Raw genomic sequence first — 24510 nt, 5'->3', positions numbered from 1 at the left:
AACCGCAGGGCGCCAGACCTCGCGCGGGCGTGCTGCCATGCCCGGCCACCGCGGCCGATGACACCGCTGGGGCAAGTTGGGCCCCACCACTGAATTCTTCTCCCCCCCCCTCCCTCCTCCCCGGAGGTTCCCTGGAAAGCTTCAACCTTTTCAGAGAAATCTGTCCCAAAGTTTGGGCTCCCCACACTTAAGCAAGTTCCTTGTAAGCCATTCGGGTCTGCTTAAAAGAAACAGCGAAAAGTCCCAGAGACTCAGAAATTGTAAAGACACGGTGGAAAAAATAAAAACAGAGCACGTGAGCACCTCTCCCAGCCATACACAAATCGCTTCCATATTTCATAAGTTTTGAACAGCAGGCATATAGGCTTTGTAAATCAGCAAGTCTGGCCCTGAAGTCATCCAAAACTCATGATCAAACACTTCTGAGTATTTGAGATGCAGGCGACATCATTCTCCAAAGGGTTCCTTCATCTAAGTCAACGAAAAGGTATGAATTTTTATCGCAGAACAGCAGAGGCCCTGGAAACTTGTGCAAAGAAACACGATGCAAAATGGTGCCACACACACGCTCACACAGTCCCCTCAGCATCAACAAGAAGCAAAACAGCCTCCATTTTCCATACCTGGGGCTTGAAGTGACCTGTCTGAACCATGCACAAAAACTCCACAGGCTGTGATGTACCTGTTCCAGGAACAAAATCTGTCCCTCAGCCTCACTGCCCTCGGCCCCATGGTACCCGCAGCCCTCTCCACCCTGGCTGCAGGCGGCAGGCATGGCGTGAGCATGAGGCTGAGGCCTGCTGCCCTCCGCGTACTTCCACAGCCCCCCTCGCCGTGGTGAGGGGTGGGCTTCTGCCAGCACTGCCGGCCTGCCGCCAGCCACACTTTGGTGTGCTGGAGTCGCCTGGTACCAATTTCAGGGCACTGTCCCAGAAGGCCACTACCAGGGGAGCCCAGGTTTGCTCACTTCCAGCAGCAGTCACGAGTGTGGCATCTCCAAGAGCAAGTCATGCAGCCCGACAGGAGCAGATCTGTGGGGCAAGGCAGCTGGGGCTGAGGACCTGACATCCGTGCAGCACGCAGTCTGTGGGGGTTAGTTCAGACAAACTGCATCTGGCCCTATGGACTGTACTGGGAAGCTGCCAGGGTGCTCCTGGAGAGCATTTTCCAGATTGGTCTCCTGCACAAGGAATGAAACCCATGCACTCTGAGACCACCCCACAAGGTGAACCAAAGCAGAATACATGAGAACAACAAGGAGGTGCACCCCAAACTGGGGTGCTCGCCCCACCGCTGCCGGCCCCACCACTTCCCTCTGCCACGTGAGACAGGACCAGGAGCAGCAGCATGGTGTGGCAAGGGCTGCCCTGTCCTCCACTAGGAGATGGTGGCTGCAGGGGCTGGCGTGCAGCCCAGGCAGCTCCAGCCAAGAGCTGCTGTGAGAAGGATATGAAACCTCGTCATTGTGAAAGCAGGAGGTGACAGTTCGTGCTACGGCAAGGGGCTCCGGGGTGGTTTCACCACCAGCACGAGAGGCATGGCCATCACCACCAGCCAGGGCAGCTACGGCACTGCCAGGATATCCCCCTCCAGGACTCAGCACCCAGCTCACCGCTGGGAGATAGCATCCTTGGGGCTGTGGGGCTGAGGCTGAGGTGCCTCCTGGCAGGAGAGCACCAGGGTTTAAGGAGGGAGCAGTACCTGGTCTGAAGCATTTTCACAGCCGTAGGAGCAGATACCCTGTGGTTAGGCAACTACCTTAAAATCATTCTTAAGTGAGGCTCAGATAAAAACAGAAGTCTCAATGTATAAAATCCAGACTAGGCAGCAGTTTCAGAAGTTTATGGGATCTGTCCATAAAGAACAGCAAAGATCCTGATGCCTCTACCTGCCTGGCACACTCAGCCTGCAGCACCCACGCACCAACACCTGATGCTTCCCCAGCTATGTCCCCATTCTTGTGCCACCTGGTTTCCTAAGCTGTCCTAGGACCTCCTGGGACAGCCCACACCTCCAGACATAAAAGGTTTCTCCTTTCCATCACAGCACTCACTCTCCAGCTGCACAGCCCTGGTGTCTGGTTAGTGCCCTCAGGCATGCTGGAACAGGGCAGTTGCAAAGAAAAACTTGTTGGACTGAAACAGGGTAGGAAGTATTGGTCAGTCACAGGGCATAAATATTTAAGAACACGCATCAAAGCAATTGAATGAGGATGAAAGTGGTTAATGCTTTGTTTTTGGAGACCTACAGGACTTGCCATGTATTTGGCTTTATAGGGAAGCACAAAGACAGGAAGATAAAGGCAGACACTCATGACAAGGAAGGTGATGTAAAATCAGGAAGGTGCCAGGCAGGGCTAGTTGTGAGTGTCATGAAAACAGCAGGGCCTTCTCAAGCAGCCAGATGCCCATGAAATGTTATTTTTGGACACCACTTCAGAACCGAGCTAGAGGGAAGTGTGACATTTACTGAGTCGCCTCCACCACTTCCTGCAACACCTGGAGCTTACTCTAAGGGCTCTCATTTAGATACTGAGAATTTGCTCACTGCTCAGGCTGAAAATAACAGTTTACTTTCATTTTTTTTTTCTGCAAAGCTCTGCTGAAACCATGAGTTGTGATGCAACAGTCTCCGGTACAGATCCCGCCGCCATGTGCTGTTCACACAGCATGATGAAAGAGCGATTTAACAGCCGTCAGTTATCTGTGGCTTCTCCCACGAGGTCACCAGCAGCGTGTTACTGCATTCTCCTTGGATCCAGCAACCAGCTGCATGACTTTCTTTTTCAAAGCCACCTGAACTGTGCTGCATCCTGAACCCCAGGCTTCTTGCCGTTTGAGCTTCTTGCCGTTTCCTCTGACTGCACAGTGAGCTGTGGCCTCCCCAACCCCGAGCACATGCAGCAGTGCCTGCAGCATAAGCTGAAACTGTTTTGAAGGACAGCTCTGAGCCTCTGCCTCCGTGAAGGGCCACTTGGCTCTCTGGTGGCCCTGCCTGCTCCTGCCAGAGCCCTCCAGGGGGTCCAAGAGCACAGCTCCAAAATGCAAGCAACTCGCATGAAGAGACGAAAAGAAAAGCTAATCCAAGTTTTTAAATATATTTATTTGGTTTCATTTTTTATGTATTCCTATGCATTTCTTCTGCTTTCAAATATTTCCCTTGCTGGGAATGTAAAACTCTGATGGATTCATAGTGTATGAAACCATTTGGCTTTAACCCCCCCACCTCTGTTTTGATTTTTGGTCTATTAATAGGGAAAGGACAGATTTTCCACCTTGGTATTAGAGAAATTGCACAGCATTTCACACACGTCTGATTCAGAAACATTTGCAGGGTTTCTTTCAGAAGCCAAAGCTGGATAACAAACATTTTGGCCTTACGGAGACATAATCTTTCATTAAAAGCCGTCATGGTTGCAGAGGATCAGCCACTTAAACCCAAGTGTCTCTGGCAGCAATTGAAACAACTGCTCGGACACGATACGACGTGAATGTTTAGTCTGGGGGAGGGGGGGAGAAGAAAAAAGGAAAAAGTCACAAATCCTAACTTCTGGCAAACAGCCAAGAGTTTTTCGTACCGTGTGGAAATGTCGAAGGTGAAAGAGGAGCAGGGTTTCTCCTCATGCAGCACCCCGGCCTGTGAAGCGGTACGCGTGGAAGGACTGGGCCACAGAGGCACGGGTGCCCGCGCAGCCAGGCACGCGTCTCGCTCATTTTCCTGCACCGCCGCAGAGCCCATAGCACGAGCGAGGGATCTCACACACCTTTTCCAAGCTCACCCTGCCCTGACCTGGTCTGCCCCAGGACCGGGATCCTGCCTGTGGTGACAGGACACCAAACAAAGGGCATTTGCCCATCCTCTGTTTCTACACCGGAGGGCCTGCAGAGCTACCTGACGTGCTCTCCAAGAAGCCAAGGTGCGGGATGTGATCCAGCTAGCTGAGCACAGGATCCAAGGGAAACTGGACAACAGGAATCCTTTAGAAATGAGCATTCAGGTCATGGGGGTGCAAAGTCTAACAGACTATAAGGGAGGCTTGGCCACAGGATTGCGGGGAAAGGATGAAAAACATTCCTTTCTTATGAAATACACAATTTCCTCATAGGCAATTCCACTTTAGAGTTGGGTGGGAGTAAAAAGCACAAGGCTGTCTGAAGAGAGCTGCAAAACCACACTGCTCAGCCCGTGCGTTTTGATCACAGCCCCCCTGAGACCTGCTGCGGAGCAGCCCTGCTGCATGGCAGTGCAACGAGGGAAGAGCGCTCACAGAGCAAAGAGCAAACCTGCTGGTGCGGAGACTTTGTAAACGCTCCAGCTGCTCCGGTGCTTTGGGCAGAATCTCAATGTGAGGAGAGAGTTCAGTTGTTTTAAATCTCCCCTTGGTTGCTTCAGTCTGGGATAGTGACTAAAAGGCACGGAGAAATGTATCATGGACACAAGTTTGCCTATTGAAAATGAATAAATCATCGCTGTATCGACCCTCCAGGGCCTCGGAGGTTTCATACAGGTACACAACTGGACATTCAGTGCTGAAAAATGAGGCTGGGCAGAGCAGAACAGAATTATCTTCTTTCCAGCTGGGCCTATTCTGCAGCCTGACAGTCTGCCATACTGAACGGGAGAGAGGAAAAACTAGTTGTGACGTGTACCCAAACTGAGATCTTCTGATCAACTGTTTGTTTTTGGTTTTGCTTTTGGTTTTTCTTCTCTTTCTGCTGGTAAACCTGGGAATTTTGTGCAGCCAGCCCCTGAAAATCCAGTGCAGGTCAAGATTGTTTGTGAAACATGAGGAGAGGGCTGTTCTGTACGATTGTGCTTCCTTCCTCGTGGGCCTGGCTGGAAGAGGCATGCTGCACCTTTAATGGAAGATGAGATTAATCACTGAGGAGATGCAGATGCAAGTAAGAGAGTCTCTCGAGGACTTTGCAGCCGCATTTCCATTCCACCCCTAGCCCAGCACCTGCCCCACAGGTCTGCAGGGACCTGAAATACGTGGAGCTGCAGGGGCAGGGCTGGGTGCTGGAGTCGGGAAGTGCCTTCCACGCTGGGAAGGCTCCCGTCCACCATCGTGTTCTTCACAAAACTGCAAGAAATGGTAATTTATAGTAAATCCTTCCTGATTAAAGACCATAAAGCTCTGCAGTTAATCAAGCTGATTAAACGAATCAAACTTGTTAAGAATGGTTTTATCAAAACATTTACATTTCTGCACTGCAGAGATTCATTTGGCTTTGCATTGGAAAGTACACAGGTTGCCAGGAGAGGATGAAGAAGAAGACTGGGAACATTAACCATGTGAAACGCCAAGCCGCCTCCCCCCGTCTCTCCCAGTGTTAATTTAAACAAAGGGACTCCCCAGGCCATTAATTTCGTCACCCTGCCAGGTATCTTCTATCTTCTGGAAACAAGAGACCTCACTTACCCACAGCAAGAAGCTTTCCTGACACACGGGGACTTCATCGCCAGGCCAAAGTGCTGCAGAAGGTCCTGTGGGGGCAGAACCCCTGTCCTAACCCATGGTGTCCCCCCATGGCAAGTGTCCAAGCAGGGTGGTGGCCTCCTCTCTCAGGTCTGTAGGAGAAACACGTCTCATACACAACACAAACATTTCCGTAGCTGTCTGGAAGATTAAAGTAACTTAGCTAGGAATTCGTTCCTTCTATATAAATCTGCTCAGCTTCAGTCCCAGCAGAGATAGGCCCAATAAAGGCCTTGGCTGCCTAACTTCTAAATTTAGACACTCAAACCTCCTCTTCAGCTGTCGCCTAACCCTGGCGAGGCATTCCTCTGTGGGGCACCAAAAGTAAGGTCCCTCCGGCATCTTACATCCTTCAGAGCAGAGCTGAGCAGCTGGTGGCGAGGTCCCAGGTAGCTGCACCGCCTCAGGACCCACCACCGATGTGTCCCCCAGGAGCCTCACCTGGCGGGGCTGAGCTGGCCACGCTGTGCGCGGATAGACTGAGCTGGGAGGGCTGGCCACAGACTGAGCCAGCATCCAGGGTTTTGTCACGGAGGGAGAGGGACATCTCTCACAGCCCACCACACTTAGGAGCGGGAAGCAACCTGTGGAGGTGGCTGACTGGAGGACAAGTGCTGATGGAGGGACTTAGGCTGAACACCTCACTTCTCAGCAGCCGCAGTACAATGGTCCTCCGATATTCCCAGAGACATGGACCCAAGGGGATAAGGATCCACGTCCAGGAGCAGGGTGTCAAACCCCACAGCAGCAGGCATGCTTGTCTGCCAGCACAGCAGCCATCACGGGCAGTCAGTGACCTGCACACAGGTGGTTTTCAGGTCCCTCTCAAATACTTAACCCACCTTGCTGCTGCTGCCCGCTGATATCCACCAACTGGAAGGTGGTGCTGCGTCTGCCCCACGCTGTCCTGCACCGTGAGGACTCGAACAGAGACCGCAGGAGCCAGGCTAAAGCGGCAGTGGGAAAGTGCCTCCCCTTTTCTCTCCAAGAGCATGTTCCAGGGGAAGATCTGCAGATTCAGCATCTCACAGCCAGTTCTGCTAAGGCAAAGACAAACTTGGCATCGGCACTCTATCTTCCATGCCATATGCTTTATTCGTTCGAGAGTTGTTTTTCCTGCAGGGGAGGGTGGATTGGCAGGTATGGAAAGAAATTCATTAAAATAACTTTGGCTGGTTCTTCGTGCTGGCCACCATCTCCGTTTTGATTTTTAATTCTCATGCCCAGAACAATCCTGAAACAAAGACAGCCTCTCTGGGAGCACGACAGATACTCGCAAAAGGAGTGTCTGAAAGGCTGTGCTCCTTGGGCTACAGCTCATGGCTGCTGTATTTCTAAAGAGAGTGGTAGAAACCAAGAGGCTGATAATAAAAGTCACACATATTATGAAACCAAATATACTGACACGCAGTGCAACAACCTGGGCATTGGTAAAGGTACCTTATCTGCTTGTGTGCAAGCCACTTGCCTGGTTTTGCAACAACAGGTTTCTCGGAGAATGTTTGCACTGAGTTACCTATTCCATTTTACACTACTTGCCAGATAAATGGGATCCTTTTCAATGGAAAAACAGACATCTGATTATTTTAGGTTCAGGGATTCTGGCCAATTTCTTCCCAAAGTGGCTAGGGCTGAATAGCCAAAGAAAATGTATGCACTTAAACTTAATGGGGCTTAAACACTGCAAGTAACAACATAGAAAGGGACAGAAGCCTGAGGGGCAGCAGAAATCTCCAGGACCAGGACTTTAATGCTCAGAGAAACTGCCAGAGGTCTTGATAGCAGCCATTGTGAATGTATGTACATGTTCTGCTCTTTAAATGTATACATTATTTTCGGTTTAAAAGCTTGCATTCATTCTCAGATTTCTGTGATCTTTCTGCACCAAATGGCTTCCAGGTCTCTGCATGGGCTGTAGTCAGTTTTTATTCACCCCTATAAAACAAGGATTTAAAGGATTCAGACCTCAAAAGGAGAAAAATTAACATGGCAGCCACAGGCAAACCAGGTTGGCTCCCACAGCTTTGGAGCAGCTTCCAGTTCCCTGCTTAAGGCAATGGTACTGGGAACTGCCTGCAGAACACCCTTTGCCTCTGCCTTCTCCTGGCTGGGAGGTTAAGTCCAATTTTCACCTAGCCGATTTTCACCTCTGTTGCCTGCAGGGAAGAAATTGCTCAAAAAACTTCTTAAGGAAAATAAAACCTGCACGGACACCTTAGTAAATGCTCTTCGAGCAGCATGTGTTTTGCAGGCTGGGCTTGTGTGTCACTTGCAGACTACATTGAAATTGGGTTCTTTCATGTCCTAATGCACTTGGAATATAAAGACGAAGCATCACCTGCACACACAAAGTGCATATATCATTCCAAAGCTCTCACCTGTCCAAACACTCAGCTCTTAAAACCCCTGCCCGAGCTGAGGCAGAGCACATCAGTGCCCAGAACAGCGGAGGGCTGGGCAGAGCCTTGCTCCCCATTTCCAAGCCCCATCCCTTGCACATAGCCACAGCACCCACCAGCCTGTCGAGTGCATGGCACCGTGAGCACCCAGTGGGGCTGTAAATGGGAAGAAATCCTTTCCCAGGCTGCAGAAAAAACAACCTGCAAAGCATTTCTTTTTTTTTTTTTTTTCTGAAAGGATCGTTTTGGATTTAGTAACGAGGAAGGGAAAAGTGCCTGAGCTTTGGTTTCTTGTTATGATTTCAGTCTCATAAACAATCTCTCTGAGATAGGGGATTGTGAGGGAAAACAGCATCTAAAAGCTCCTGCCTGGAACGTGGGCAATGCAAGGAAACACATTTGGACAAACAGTCTGCAGCAGCTGCTGAAATGGGCCTAGCACAGGGATAAGAGTAGGCAGCGAATTAGATGCTAGTTTATAAAATAAGATGGCCTGATCTTGACTTGCAGAGAGGTGAAGAGCATCATATAAAAGAGCAGAGGGAAGATGGTTCCTCTCCATGCAGGCACTCGCATGCCGAAAAGACATTGGCAAACTGGGCAGTGTTCAGTACAGAACAACAACTGAATCACTAAAGGAAAGACTAAAGAACTAAATATTGCAGCTTGGGTGAATAAATCCCTAAGAGGCTGATACAATTGTCTGAAGGTATCAACATTCGGGGGAGAGTGCTGTTGGCACAGCTCCACATGAAGAGTAGAGAGAAAGGAAAACACTTCTTTCCACATAAAAACGTGGAGGGGCAGTGAGCGCTGCCAGCCCCCTCACCCTCTGTAGCAAGTATCTGGGTGCCCTCGTGAGCAGAGGTGGGCTCTGTCCATGAGGTGGGCTCTGTCCATGAGATGGGCTTACCAGGGGTCAGCAGTGGGTGGCGAGAGGTCCTCCTTTGAGATCAGCCACCGCTCAGGGGCTGGTCTTCTGGAAGAAGCCCTTCAGATGCTCCATGCCAGGTCTCTATGGAAGAGGATGGCGCTGCTCAGCACATTAAGCCTGCAGCCACCACACGGTGTGCCTCCAGCCCCAGCTGCCTCCCCGCTTGCCCATTTTGACACTGGCAGGATTGTGGATGTTACACTGGAAGTGCACAAGGCACAGCTGGGTTTGTTATTTGTGCTATGTGCAACACGCACATGAGGCTAGACGCGGCCAAGCTCCCGCCAATAGCTTAGGACACACGTTTCAAGTTTTTCCCTTTCCTTTTCCCACAAATATGAGGGAAAGACAAATCCCACATGTTTCTCTTCATGCTTTACCATCATTTGCCCGTACCACCCAGCTACCCAAAGGGGTAGAGGCAGGATGTCACGGGCCCATGTACATCTTTCCTTCTGGAGCCATCCCCAGTGCCAAAGTTTGTCATTTTGCCCCGTGAGTGCTGCCTGAAGTTAAAATTGCTTAAAGCGTCCTATTAATGACTGCTTTCCGTTACTTACAGCTTTGCCAAAGCTCAGTTGCTCGAGCTGAAATACTCCGTGCTGGAAGTCTGCCTCAGGCAGGCTCTTTTGGTAATTTTTAGTTAAAATAATTCAACTGTCTCCCAGAATAAGATTAGCAAGATATATGTTAGCTTGCTCTGTTCAAACAGAGAGATTAAGTGCCTCAGTCTTCAGAGACCGGCACTGGTACTTAGCCAGGGAAGGGGGATCTGCCTTTGCGATCGTCAAAAGTTTCCCCACCTGTGCCAAGTTACTCGCTGCACACACCTTCACTCCGTGCATGCCTGACAGGGGCTTGCTTGAGCTTGGCAGGTGATGTATCCGAGGGCTGACCTGGTCATGCTCCAGCCCAGGGATGCGGAGCAGAGAGCAATGCAGTCGGCATCACCAAGTGCTGCTGCGGTCCTGCCTCCGGAGCAGAGCAACCAGGAGTGCTAGCAGACCACCAGCCTGCGCTGAGGGAGCAGGCAGGATGGTCGCAGCCCTTGGCAGTGGGCTCCCCGTGTGTTTGCTGACAACAGAGAGCTGCCACACGGCAGAAATCCCTGGGTCTGCCATATCTGATGCTCTGCAGGAGGCATGGCCTGGTAGGGCGAGATATCCCCAGACCTGCCTCCTCCTGCTCCTCCTGGCCCCTCCAGCCTTCTGACTTAGCCTGCTCCCACGTCCAGCTCCACACCGGATGTCTGTCCCCTGCCCAGGCTGGGGGTCCCCAGCCTTCGTGCTGCACCTCAGCCCTCCCTCGGCCCTACCCATACTCGACCAGCCTTCCCCTGCATTGCACAGGCAGCACCCGAGAGCATCTCCAGGCTCTGGTCCCCAGCAGGGCAGCGTCCCTGTCCCCCAGAAACCTTTAATCTCAAAGAGCAGCCGCTCCTCACCCGCGGCGCGGGGCTGCAGCACGCCTACTGCGCGCAAGTCAGCGATTTAGCCGCCAGACTTGAACAAGTCTCCACTGAACAAAAGCGCCTTCAGAGAATCCAGCTCCTACCTCTAAGAAGTTTCTGTTGAGTGCCTGAGATCTGAGGCTGTTGGTATTTTTTCCTAAGGTTTCTTAGCTCAAGTTTTTTTTTTTTTTTCCCCCGTGAAGAACAACCAAAGGCACATTCCTGCTATCTGCCAAATCTCAAGTCTCTGTTCCAAAGGCAGAAAGTGTTAGGGCTTCTCAACTGATCATTTTAAGAACACGTTTGAATATGAAGAAAAAAAAAATGTTTCTCTCATCTCTTTCTTGTAAGCAAGCAAAAACACTTTTGCAGAAGCTTCCCAAGTGCATTCAGACCAAGACCGATACCCAGCAGAGAAAATGTCAGCAGAGCGGTGAGCTGCTGAAGTCTGCAGGCCTTGTAGGCAGGTAAACATTTGGTCTTACAACAAGAAACACTGGGCAGCCTCAAAAACTGAGAGAGGCACCAAAGTCGTCGATCACGTGCAATTTAATATGAAATTGTGCTGAGCCAGGAGCGGAGATGAACAGAAAATGCGTGACTTGGTGGCAATCCCCTGGATTTGGGACTGGCTTTGCAGTTGACAAGAAGGCCTGGCTGAGCGTGGCGGTGGCCACCAGCAGAGCAGCGATGGGGCAGAGCCCTGCTGGAAGCAAGAGGCAGCCTGGGCTCAGCTGTGCACCCCCACGAGGTCCATCCTGCCCAAAACAGGTCCTCCTGCCTGCCCCACGGATCCTCAGCTCCCCCCACGTGGCACCTGCCAAATTTCCCCTCTCCTGGCTTCAGGGACAGCTTCGCCCGCCACTACCACTCTGCCTCCCGCTCCTTTCCCCTCTCCACGTTTTCCATCCCTGTGAGCAGGACCAGCACACCGCGTGCCCGTGAGCAGGGTGCAAGGCAGGGCTGCAGCAAACGCCTCGCCAAGCCCGGCCAGCGGCCCCGGCGCCCCTTCCTGCCCCCCGCCAAGTTCACACGGTTTAGCATGCGAGCTTCCTGCCGCCTGCCCAGTCAGCTCGCTATTCATAGGCAAACTGCACTCCTCCGTTTGGCTCCCGAAGAAGAATAAGTATAAAAAGCACTGAACGTCTCGGCTGCTGAGCCAGCAGGAAACTCAAACTGCTCTGAGCATGGGAACCAAGAGAACCGCTGCGGCTAGCACAACAGGTATTGTTTGGGAGGAAATCCCTGCAGCAGACACAACTGCCTACGCACACACACACAGTTAATACACATATGTATGTGCTTAGTAAGGGTGCAGAAACGGGGAAGGCTGAGGAAGTGCAAGAGGGCTGAAGAACAGATCAGCAGCGATGTCCAAGGCAGGGTAAGAGAGCTGCTCGGCCAAGCCAAAGAGCTGCCTCGCTATCCCAGTAACTGATCTGTGAACCGTGGGGAGCTCAGGGCAAAGTGGTGTCTCCGGGCTTGGTCTCTTGTTTGCATCAGGAGTGAGCTCATGGAGCAAATCTCCCAGCTGTGCGCACTTGCCATGTTTTGATTGCCATCGGGGAGTGATTTTTTTAGCTGGATTCCTCTTGAATGAAATGAAAGCAGAAGGTGGGCTCCAGGAGAGCACTTCTGTGCTCCAGCCACTAATGAAGATCCAGTCCTTGGGAACTAGGATAGAGGTACCTGATGTAAATCCCCGGACACAGCAAGTCCTCAGCACCAGACATCTGCCTCTAGAGATCTGCTCCCGCTGCACCACACCAACTGCTAACACAGTCTGTCCATGTTAAAAGGGAGTGGGGAAAAAAAAAAAAGAGAGGGAGAAGGAAGAAGAAGCTTGAATTAAAGAATTTCATTTTTCACCAAAAAGGGAATAGAAGCTGTGGTTAAACAGCTTACAAACCCCATATTCACAAGGAGTCCTAACATTTGAGTTTGACAAGACTATGGATCTAGAAGCATCTGAATGATACCTGCCTTAAGATCTTTCTGGACAGAGATACCATAAGGAAATACATCCAAGAACAACAGGTCATCCCACCCAACTCAGCATCCCTTGCAGCCATTTTGAGGAGTAACAGCTGTGAAAGCCTCAGGTAAGACAATGTGTGACCCCACATCTCATGACCATAAGGAGATAACTAGAAGAGCAACACACATGCCTTGGAAAGTGAGAAAGCAAGCGGAATGAAAGGACCATGCTTCAAGTCAACATTAAAGCATGCCAGTGACAGATCACCTGTATGGGAGTGATCTTTGTTTCCCAGATACTCCAGACTGAATGGCGTTATGAAGAACACCAGCCAGTATCTCAGCATTTACAAACAGCCACACTTCTGAACTGCCCTAAACTTTCTGCATCAGGATTTTACTCTCTGGGGTCAGCTGTGAAAGTCAGATCTGGACTGAGATCCAATGTCCTCAAACGGCTCCTTTCTGGGGAGAAGAGGGGAGTTGGCATGGGGTTGTGTCCTAGCCCCTCTCTAGTCATAGGACTAGGTGGAGGAGCATCCGTGCAGCTGAGGTCATTCCTTTCATGACGTTAGCCAGTTTAGGGGTAGGAAAACTCAATGCAGTTTTGGATAAACACCAAAAAGCATTTTGGGAATCTGGCCGATTCTCCAGAGTCGATTCTCCAGAGTCCATAACACAAGTGGAAAATGTGGGTAAGAGCTTACCTCTGCTATTAGTAGCTTTCCTGTAATAGGTTTTTCCTTTGCTGTATGGGAGCTCCGAGGTACTTGGGGGCCTCTGCAGTGCCCCCTCTCTGGAAGCCTACTGGAAAGCCAGGAGCTTGCTGGGGGAAGGAGGACCTGAACTCTCACTCCCAGGCTCCCAGAGGAGAAGCCCCCGCAAAATGCCTGCAGCTAACACCATGTGAACTGCCCTAAGGCCCCTGCAGGTCCTGGGGAGCAGTCAGGGGCTGAGCAGTGGGCAAGGCAGCTGGTTTGTGCACAGATAGCCCAGGATGTACAGAGGCTGAGAAGCCAAATGGAGTCAAAAATGGAAAAGTGCCCAGCCCTTCCTGGCAGAAGGGACAGTGTCCCGTGCAGGAGATGTCAGGCTGTCCCACCAGAGCTCCTCCTTGCCACCGCCACCTGGAAGAACACAAAGCAGTGCCCAGGGAGCAGCAGCACCTCGATTGCCTGGCTTGCCAGCAGCACAGACAGCCATGGCCAGGTCCCCCGTCAGCTGCCAGCCGGAGGGATGTCTGTCAACAGCGCCAGAGAGAAAGGCCCTGGCGTGTTTGCCGGTGTTTGTTAGGGGAGCCCAAGTCAGGGAACAAAACTGCGGAGCAAGACAATACTTCTACTTTGAAGGGGAACATTTCTTCCTCCATTAATTATTTCCCATGCTATTCCTGGTGGTGACCTTCACTGGGAAGGAAAAAAAAAAATCCCATTTGTTTATACATCTTTTAACCAACTTCCTATACTAAAGCCTCTGGCTAGAATGAGTCACATTTATACCAGCTATCACATTATATTATGCTCTATCGGTGCTGCTACCTGTCTTCCCTTCCTCACCATTAGGGTTTGTTAGCATTAGAACAGGCAATTTGCAGCTACATTTAAAGATTACCTGCCTCGGCGGTGGAGCCCATCTGTGGAAGTAATACCATGAGGATTACATTCGAGGCTGTTGGCAAGCTGCCCTGGCTTGAAGGGAAATCATTCTGCTTCTGTGCAGGGAAGCATTTGCCTGTTGCAGAGCAGGTGCCTCTTCTCTGGCTGCTCGCGCTGAAATCCTTGGTGTACACCACTGGCCCCTCATGCAGCCACTCACCCATTTAGAGATTTCTAGTGGGATGGCCCTCATGGTCCTCCTTTGGCATCAGCCCAAACTCCTCCTCCAAGCAATGTACAGGGTTGGGAAGAAGCTCCAGCATGGACATCTCCACAATCACCTTCCTATTTATGCCTCTCCAAGAGGACTTCCCACAGAAGCAAGTGAGCTGGTCCTTGGTCTCCCATTTCATTCACACTTTTTTTCTTCCTCTGCTGTGTAAATGATGGCTGAGACGCACTGCTCACAAAGAATCATCACCTTTCACATAAGGGGCACTTGCAAGCAGGTTAGCTCCCAGACATATTTCTTCTTTTTCCCATTGTGCATTTGGACTGTAGCAATGGTCAAAATCTCCTGTCAAAACTGAAGCCATACCATGCCCAAAGATGCAGAAATGCCCAGGAAGCCCTATAACTGAAATGCTTCTAGCCTAAAAGTGAAGTTGGCAAAAGGCTAAAAGAAAAATGGTATCATTAGGGGTTGTAACATAATACAGTACCTGGAAAAGAGGTTGATCTTCATCCCACAGAATCCCCAGGAGTCCTAGTCAAAATGCAAGCATCCCAAAGAGACTGAAGATTTTACTCAGAGCCATCTTTTTGTCTCCCACACAAATGCTGCTGTTATGCTTCCTCCATTGCTGAGAAACCCGTGACCTGCAGCACGGTGATGGGATAAATGCTGGTTCCAAAAGCAGGGCTGAAGACTCATCCATTTCTAATGCCCGTGGCATCCCAGGTAAGCCCGTGAAGAACATACAAAATTCTTTTTTAAGCAAAACAGCGTCATGTACCTTAGTGTAAAAGCAACTAGTTTAGACAAATTACAACAAGAGCAGCAAAAAGCATGAGGGAAGGAAGACTTAAGGGTACTATATAGAAGTATTTTTATTCTGCTGGCATCCGTGGAAGAGGTCATGGTCTGGAAAGGGCAAAATGTTTTCAACAGTCATTGTTCTTGCTAGTGCAGGTCTACTTGCATTTCTGTGACATGAGAACTAAGCACTGTGCTTGAGGTAAACCACTTTCAGGTATCAAATTAAATAAACAAACCAATAAGGCACACGAAAATAAGTAAGGTGTTTTTTTGTTTTGTTTTGTTTTGTTTTTTAATTTACTGCTGCTGCTGCTTTTATTATACCATAGGCATGGAATATTTTCAGTAGCTCTTTTTATCTGGAAATAATAAATATGCACTGCCTTCTGATGCAAAACCACCTCTTGACATTTGTAAGCTTTTTTGATAGAGGAAAGGAGGCACACAGGACCTCCTAAGCAAGACTTTATTCACAGGTACAAATCTTTATTCAGTGATGAATGAATCCTTTCAGAAATGCTAATATCAGCACTTACACAGCGTGGCCAAAGTAAACAGCAAACGGTTGGTTCATTATTCTTTTTGGATCCTTTGCCAGTTTGCAGTTCTTCGGAATTAGTGTTGAAAAAGGCACTGTTTTGTTGGAAAAGAATGAAAATACATTTCTGAACTAAACTCTTCTGATGGGAATAGATGACGCACCAGCCCCAAGAGAGGGCTTCCCTGTGAACCCGACCCGGGTGAGAGGAGGAGGGGCAGTAAGGAGATGGAGCATTTCGATAACTTGGATCATATCTGACTGCTTGCATTCCCCCAGGAGATTTACTACTACTTCTGAAAGCAGCAGCCAAAAATATGCTTTGATGTATCTTTTATCTAGGGCTATCTAAATACCATCTTGATAAATTGCATTTGTGCAATTGAAGCACTGAAACAGAGAGGGCTAATGTTCCCCCTTCTACCATAGGCTCTTGGTGCGTCCTTGGAGAGGCAATAGGGATTTGTGTGCCTTATGAGTTGCAGTAAACTGGAAGCTGGAAAATGTTGTCCCAGTTTTCAAGAAGGGTAAGAAAGAAGACCCTGGTAATTACAGGCCTGTCAGTCTCACTTCAGTGCCTGGTAAAATTACGGAGAAGATTATTCTGGGAGTTACTGAAAAACACTTGAAAGACAACAGTCACTGGTCATAGCCAACACAGGTTCACAAGGGGACAGTGCTGTTTAACAAACTTATTTTCCTTTTATGATAAGGTTACCTATCTAGCTGACCAAGGAAAGCCAGTAGATGTGATCTTTTGGGATTTCAGCAAAGCTTTCAATATTGGTTCTCACAGTATCCTTCTAGACAAGATGTCCAGCATACAGCTGGACAAATACAAAATATGATAGGTGAACAATTGTCTGATGGGTTGGGTTCAAAGGGTAAATGGGGTTACATCAGGCTGGCAGCCAGTTACTAGTGGGGTTCCCCAGGGCTCCATTTTGGAGCCAGTTCTCTTCAATGTTTTTATAAAAGATCTGGACACAGGACTTGAATACATATTCAGTAAGTTTGCAGATTATAGTAAATTAGGAGGAGCTGCTGACTCCCTTGCAGGAAGAGAGGCCTTGCAGATAGATTTTAACAAATTAGAGAGCTGGGCAATCACCAAGCACAAGAAGTTTAACAAGAGCCAGTGCTGGATTCTGCACCTGGGACAGGGCAACCCTGGCTACATGTACAGATGGGGGGACAAGAAGCTCGAGAGCAGCCCCGCAGAAAGAGAGCTGGGGGTTCTGGTCAACAGCAAGTTGAACATGAGTCAATGGTGTGCCGTGGCAGCCCAAAGGGCCAGCTGCACCCTGGGGTGCATCAGGCAGGGCATTGCCAGATAGTCAAGGGAAGGGATTGTCCCACTCTGCTCTGCGCTGGTGCAGCCTCACCTCAAGCACTGTGAGCAGTTTTGGGTGCCACAGCATAAGAAGGACATAAAACTATTAGAGAGCCTCCAAAGGAGAGCTACAAAGATAAAAGATCTAGAGAGGGAGATGCATGAGGAGCAACTAAGCCCCTTGGTTTGCTCAGCCCAGAGCAGAGCAGGCTGAGGGGAGGCCTCATGGCGGCCTGCAGCTCCCTCACAGGGAGCGGAGGGGCAGGCGCTGAGCTCTGCTCCCTGGGGACAGCGACAGGACCCGAGGGAACAGCACGGAGCTGGGACAGGGGAGGGTCAGGCTGGATGCCAGGAAAAGGTTCTGCACTGAGAGGGTGGTTGGGCACAGGAGCAGGTTGCCCAGGGCAGCTCCAAGCCTGTCAGAGTTCAAGAAGCGTTTAGACAACTCTCTCAGACATATGGTTTAATTTTAGGTAGTCCTGTGGGGACCAAGGAGCTGGACTTGATGATCCTTGTGGGTCCCTTTCAGCTCAGGATATTCTACGATTCACCGGGGCCCCCATCAGCCAAGCTGTGGAGAAACCACTTTCCTGCATGACCAGCTGGAAGGAAGCTCCATGCACCTTGAGATGGACAGCTCCTGCAACACCGAGTCCTCCTGAAACCCATGAAAACAAATTGAGACTACTCAGATGTTAGCCGCCCTAAAATTAATCATATGATTCACCAGGAAACAAATTCTTCAGTTTAAAAGTTACCAGCAACTGTTGTCTCTTCTGGGCCTACTGCTCCCACAGAAGAGCCAAATAAAAGACCATTTGAAAGGTCATCGCTCGTTTTAATGTAAAGCAACTGGCTTTGCTTTGACTGCAGAGGAATGGGGCTTAAATTAGGCCGGCTGACTGTGCTGAAGAGGATTACAGTTTCTCACATGTTCCCTAGCATAGCCCAACCATGGATGGTGACCTCTCTGGCTAAAACCATAGGAGGACATTCAACCCTGCCCTTGGGTATTTGCCCCCATCAAGAGAAAATAGATGGAAATTGAGTTGCCAGAAGAAAGTGTTGAGGGCATCAACAGGATTCCAGAAACAAACAAAAAAAAAGAACTTCTTCAGATCAAAGAGGATGATTATTTCTCATTGCTCACCCTCCTCTGCCCCCAGGTACCTGAGTGCTGCTGGATTCAGCTGGGGAAGAAAGGGGGATGGTGCAGTAAGAGGAGATCTTTTTTTGTTAAGGGAACATATACAACAAATAACAGCTGCAAAGGCTCCCTGGGGTATTGAAGACATTATAATTCGGGGGTTTTCTTCCCCAAATCAGACGTTAATGGGAAGCAACTTTTACCCTTTCTAAAGGAGCACTCTATACAGTAAGCTTGTTAAGCTTGGAAAGTGCTTTAGGAGCCCCTGGGATGAAAGGTGCTCTAGGAATGAAAGCTGATATTTACGATTATTGCTTGAAAGGAACAAAGAGGAACACTAATGTAAAATATGAAAGGCTGCTAGTGCTAAAAAACGTGTTGTTGACTTTGTGCCAGGGAAGATAGTTCCAGCTCTCAAACCTGGATGACAAGGATTTAGGAGGTGCAAGAAGTGGAAGAGACTCCTGCAAATAACAGCAAATGCCAACAGGCGTGATATGTAGGGCAAATAGGTGTCTTGTGGATTTTTCTTTTTTTTTCCTCCTAAAGTGCAGGCCATTATGATCTCTTTCACCCCAACTCAACCAGCCAAAACAGGCACCTATTAACCACCACAATAAGGACTGCTGCTCTGCACTCCTTTCGAAGGAGGAACCTCCTGATCCCTTAGGACAGAAGGGGAGAGACATATCCTTTGTAAGTGATCATATGTAATGGATTGGCCTGAGCAGGCTCATATCTAATCTCACTTAACGTACTATAAAGCAGAATCAACTCCAGACTAATGTAAATTAAACTTCTCTATTTTAGAAAGCTATGAGAGAAGACAATAAGGCTATCAGGCTCTGCTCCTGCAAACACTACCTGCACGCTCCGAGCTTGCATAAATCTCTTCTGCTGATTTCACACTGGGCATCTGGCTCCCTGATGTTGCACTCCACAGCTCTCAGGGAGGGTGTTTTTCCATACAGTACCGGTACTGAGAAATCTTCACCTTAGTCTGCCAGTCTTCCATTTTTTCCCTGACAAAAGCTAAAAGAAAACCCTTAGAGAGAAAGATTTCTGCTTCTTCAGTTCTTCAAAAACAAGCTCAGAAGTGACTGCAGAAGAAACCTTCACAGCAAAAACCCACAGGATCTCAAGAAGTGATTTTTTTTAATATAGCAGAGAACACAGCATGCACGAGAGGCTGAAAGCTAATACATACCATACACATTTAAATTAGATATAAGGTGCCTATTTTTTTTTTTTAACGAGTGTGATTAACCACAGCAATGAATTATCAAACAGGGCTGCCTTCTCCAGTTCTCAGGCTTCAAATGAAGATGGGATGCCTTTCAGACACACACTGAATGTCTCTAGGGACAGGGAGTTCATGCATTAGCACTCTACCCAGGCTGGCAACCCTCTGCATCACTCTGGACAAGCATTTAAACTCCTCCATGCACCATTTTCACACTTTCTAACATGTCTATGCCACTTCCCAGCCAGAAGAGCCCTGTGAAAACTTGCCCTGGGTCACTGGAGCCATGCCTCTCACTCTGGAGAAGCAGTTTCACTGAACCAACACCAAAGGGACTGGTTGTACCAGCAGCCCCTTGCTGGTGCACAGCCACCACGCTGGTGCAGCGTAAAGGGAGCGAAGGGAAAAATCTCTGAGAGCCCCATGCAGTGTATGCTGCTGCTCACAACTCCTTGCACCCCAGCAGGGACTGGGGTGCAAGGCACTCCAGCCAGCTCCTCTCCCTCCACGCTGTTCCCTTTTTAGGCACAGCCTAGTGCTGATGAGTCTGCATTAGAAATAACAGAAAGTCCTTGGCCTTTTTTTTTTTTCCTTTTCCTTTTCCTTTTCCCTGCAGCTATTTAGGCCAGCTCTGGCTAATCATGCTTTCTAACTTAGACTCAGTCACTGCCATGGCAACCATTTCAACACGCAGTTCACAGACTGCCTCTGAGATGTACAGCCCCTCTGAGAAACACGTACACCTTGATGCTTCACGAGAGGCATTAAGAGAGAACTATCATCTGCTACACTGACACATTTTTTCTACCGTCTTACCTCTGGCAGCATGAATATCTGCTTTCAGCTCTGAATAGCTCATCACTTCTGTCCCCATTCCCTCCCCCCAAAATAGGTTCTTTAAAAATTGGCACAGATTTATGAAGATGAAAGAGAAAGGTGTAGGAAGGGAAATGCACTTGGAAATTCCACTCTCTGGCATCCAAACTCACCCATGCAAGAATGCGGCAAAGCCTGTCCTATTGCTGCTTTGAAGGAAATCCTGTTTTGCTCTGGTGTGTCACCATGGAAAGGGAGAAAGCTTCTGGGCCTTGCTTTCGGTTTTTCTCAAACCCCAGGAGAGATGGCAGCCAGGAAGCAGGGTGGGTGCTGCTCTTCCCTGTTTGCAAAATATTCCGGCTGTTTACAAACACAACTGTCCTGCAACATGCAAAACCGGATCTGTGCTTGTTCACACGTAGAGAGCAAGCCTCAGACTGGCATCTGTCTGGAACATTTACACCCATTTTCCCAACTGCCAGCTCCGAGGACCTTGCTCAAGATCTGTAACTAGGTTTGCTTTTGACTAGTCGTGATGCCTGGTCCTGCCACCCGGCTGGCACAGGAAGGTGCTGCAGTGACGTGCTGCACCGCGCCTGCCGTGCTGGTTACCAGCCACAGATCATTTATTCTGCTCACACGTAACACGCTCTTCTCCCCGGGGCAGTCAGAGAGGAGGCTCTGACTGCTAGCATCACAGCATAAAAAACCCTTATTCATATCTTTATGTAATTGTGGCTGCCCTGTGGAAGAACCTGATTGCACGTCTTGAATGTTTTCTTTTATGTGTGTAGGTTTCAAATGCATATGGATACAGTGCGTGTGGTGCCATGCTGACCCTGAGCAGGTGTAATTACACCATCTGTTCCTTTCTTCCCATCCTCTTCTGCATTTGTATCACTGTCCACTGTCAGCTGGCCAGCAGCCACAAGCAAGACCTGACCCCACCCCTACCACCTACTTGCCATTAGGCAAGAAAAATGCTTCTGCTACTGACCAAGGGAGAGGAGAAATCCCGATGCACCCACAAACAAATACAAGTCAGTGCACCCAAAGTAACCTGGTGACGCCTCTGATTTCGGTTCGAATGTACCGCTCAGTCCCCTGATGTCAGCCGTAAGAGAGCCACCCTCAGACATGATTCTTCACACTGCTATTTTCTCTAGGAACAAAATTTGACAGAGACAGACCAGAGACAGCAGCAGTCCCTAAGGCAGGCAGATAAATCTGAACCAGTAGGTAAATAATACACTGCAGTTGCCTTTGCCCTGTTATTTTAATGCATGCACATGCAGGCTCACACGCTATTTCATAAGCCCTGCATATGCACTTCTCAATCAAGTATCACTTATATATACCATCTTCCACTGAAATCAAACCTCTGCGATGGCTGAAGTTAGGAAACACGTTGTGTGCTCAGGGAGAAACATCAAGGCTAGTCCAGCAAATCTCGGGGACTTCTCGACTGTGAATAGACTGCCTGGGGGACCCAGAGCCTCAGCTGTCCTTTCTAATCTGCTACCTAAAGTCAAGAGCAAGGTTGGCAGGAGGAAAATATAGGACACAAGTTTTTAGCCCATATATTTTAATGTTAATGCATTCCTGTAACTATAATAAGCACAGACAAAATTACGATAGCTCTGTGAGACTGGGAATACTGTCCTTATGGCACGTGTATACCATTGGCCTGATACTTCGCCGAGTCAAGAGCACAAATCACTGCAACGACTTTTGCCACACTCCACTTTCCCAGCGTGTCCTCTCCTGGCAGCCTCTCACTCCTCTGTGCATAAGGAAGTACTCTTAGCCCTTGTTAGAGGGCACAGGGACAATGGCTAGCAATGAAGCTGGAAGACTCTTCTCCTTCCCGTATCCCACATAAGGTAACTTGTAACAGACAGACTGGCAGCATCTAGAGCAGAAAATCAAAGCAGTGAACCAGGGCACAGGCAGAGCAACTCAGCCATCCCTACCTCCAGCCCTCAGCTCAGCTCTGGACAGTTTTTGCCCAGGCCACCAAATGCTCCCCACAGCATTCCCGAGCACAGCTCAAGAGTTAGCATGGGTCAGGGACTGCCCTCAGTGGGTAGTTTGTATGTGGCCGCGGGATTTAGGAGGGCAAGAGGGTTTATCTGTACCACCACGGACGGTGTTCTTCAGCCACGGGGCGCAGCTCCTGCCCCTGCCCACCCTCTTAGCACAGACACAGCCGTTACACCCACGTGCCACCTAGGCTTGTGCCTCGGGCTTCAGCCAGCAACCCAACTGACCTGCCTCTGTTTTGACGAAACCAGGACACGTCCCTGAGCCAGCTGCACAAACCCTCTCCTCCACTTTGCTCCAGTGCAAAGTCCAACGAGCCCACTTCAGCTACAGGTGGCTCGGACCAGCACACTTGATGCTGTAGAAGGGGAGTGTAGAAGTGCTGACAGAGTCAGTGCCACCTCCCAGCTGCATGTTGAGCCTGCCCGGGCAGCATCTCACCCTGCTTTGCCCCACCAGCACAAAGCCCACCAGCTGAGCCTAACCCTCGGTGGCTCCTGGGCATACCTGAGTTGTAGGCAGGGGGCAGGCGGTGCTGTGCTTCGTGATGGCCAGGCCAGCCCTTCAGGCTGGTCACAGGTCCACCCTTCCTCTCTTCTGTGAACATAAACCAGAGCTCTCAATGGCAGGAGAGCAGCAGCAATCGCTTATTTTGTTTTCACGCAGCGGTCTAGGCAGCGTGGCTTCTCTCCCCGGTACCGAGTTGAGGAAAGCCATGCAGAAACCTGCATCGTGCACTCTTCCCATTTGCTTTGGAATCCAGTGTTAGGAGTTGTTCTGCTTTCCATCAGGAAATTCAGAGGATGTTTCTTGTACTCATAAAATACCTAGGCCCTGTTATGCTCCAAGGGAGGGCGCTGGCATGGGAGAGAGCTCAGGACTGTTCCACTGGGGCAATTCCCATCTTCCCAAGCACATCAGGAGAGATTGCAGGCAAAAGCAAACATTGCAAAAATCTGTTTGAGTTAAAGCACAGAAACTGCTTGAGTGGGGTTTTAACCCTTTTTCTTCTTCCTAATAATGAGCTTTTTCTTTTTTTTGCAAGCACGCTCCTGGAATGAGAAGCCTCATAGTTTGGGGATATGTTCACGCTGGGAACATTCACGTGACCTTTCAGATCACATTCCTCCTATTTATAAGAGTATTAGTCATCAGCTTAGAGAGCAGAACTAATACCATGTTTGTTAAATGACTAAATGTGCACTATGAATAACCAGCGGTGGGTATTTAAAACCGCAGCTATGTCCAAGAGCACACAGAGAATCCACAGCTAGCACATGTTTAGACAAAGCGCAAATAATAACACTGCACCTAAAATGCATCTGAAAGGCAGTTTGAAGGCAGTTCCCCCGCAGGAAACAAGGGCTAAATTCACTGAACAGATTGTTTTCCAGAGATAGCTCACCTAGTTATCCATACAGCAGAGCTGGCAACAGAGCGTGACAGCTGAAGAAGGAAATGTGATGGAGCACAACTCCCCTGTGCTGGAGCCTGGCCACGACGCTGCACAGAAAATGTCGGGAGCGTCCTGCTGTAAGCGTGCAACTTTGTCACTGGCAAACCCCGAGGTTTAGGAGCTCTGAATAATGCCCAACTCGCTAACCAACGTTGCTCAACTTAGCTCGAGGGAAAGCGCAATACAAACCGTGTTCACTATTAGCCCCGACACGTTTGCAAGTCGCAGCCAACGTGAGCAAGCTTTCCACATCCCAGATCCTACCCGTGCCTGCAGCACGCTGCCACAAGCAGTATCAGTTCCTGGGGCAGGAGACAGGCACCTGCCAGGCACCCAGGGCTTCCCTGCCCTCTGTGTGCCGCGTGGGAAGCACTTTGCAGGACGAGATGAATGCAGTCAGCACACTCGGACCACTCTGGTGAAACCAAACAAGAGCAGGTGTCTGGCAGGAGCACATCTGGAGGAGAGGAAGAGTGAAGGGCAAAGATGTGGGAGAAACGGGAAGGTGGAAAGCACAGACAGCAGCACAAAGAATGGAGAGAGACAGCAAGCTATGTGCCCTCCCTCAAGGGAACTCAAGCACAGCGGGGCTGTGCGAGCTCCAGGTTTCTGGCGGGGGATAAGTGGAAGTGGCAACAGCAGTACAAGAAATTTAGGAGGACTTTGAAGAACAATGTGCCGGAACACGGAGAACTGCAGGACTTGAGCCCGCTCCTGCTCCTCAGTATAGTGCTAGTGTCCAGTGATGCACTGCCACGCTGCACGGGATGGCGTTGTGAGGACACCGGGACACCTGGGTGCACCACACTTCTGGCCAAACCTTCCTAGGGCGAGGATGGACATTACCAGCAAGAGGCACGTGTCTGCAGCCACGTGGCAGTTTCAGGGAGCTGCCCTCTGCCAGCAAAACTTTGTGGTGTCAACACAGCCAGAGGGAAGAAAGCGCCACGCTGCAGGCAGCAGCCGAAAGGCTCGGTGGGAACGTGGCAGCTAAAGGTGCAAACATCACTTCCTTATTGCAGCCTCCGCGAGCGGCCCTGCCTGTGCAATACAGAGGATGT

General features: G+C 49.7%; 2 long non-coding RNA genes across 3 annotated transcripts; both read right to left on the bottom strand.

The window, feature by feature from the left end:
- Positions 1-121: 121 nt before the first annotated feature.
- LOC118163658 lies at positions 122-23935 on the bottom strand. Of its 2 annotated transcripts, none has more exons than XR_004749155.1 (4): positions 10169-11045; positions 8792-9830; positions 1889-7414; positions 122-1850 (listed from the first exon to the last, which is right to left on the bottom strand). It is a non-coding gene; the product is annotated as an uncharacterized LOC118163658 (long non-coding RNA). The 2 variants fall into 2 exon arrangements; XR_004749156.1 differs by lacking the exon at positions 10169-11045 and adding an exon at positions 22501-23935 and having other exon boundaries at positions 123-1850; positions 8792-8893.
- Positions 21519-22490, bottom strand: LOC118163659. Its single transcript, XR_004749157.1, has 2 exons — positions 22273-22490; positions 21519-21862 (listed from the first exon to the last, which is right to left on the bottom strand). It is a non-coding gene; the product is annotated as an uncharacterized LOC118163659 (long non-coding RNA).
- Positions 23936-24510: the final 575 nt, after the last annotated feature.

This window comes from Oxyura jamaicensis, chromosome 3 (assembly GCF_011077185.1).
Source record: "Oxyura jamaicensis isolate SHBP4307 breed ruddy duck chromosome 3, BPBGC_Ojam_1.0, whole genome shotgun sequence".
NCBI classification, from domain to species: Eukaryota; Metazoa; Chordata; class Aves; order Anseriformes; family Anatidae; genus Oxyura; species Oxyura jamaicensis.
Note: the sequence above shows the minus strand (reverse complement) of the source record. Positions and strands in the feature narration are given on the sequence as shown.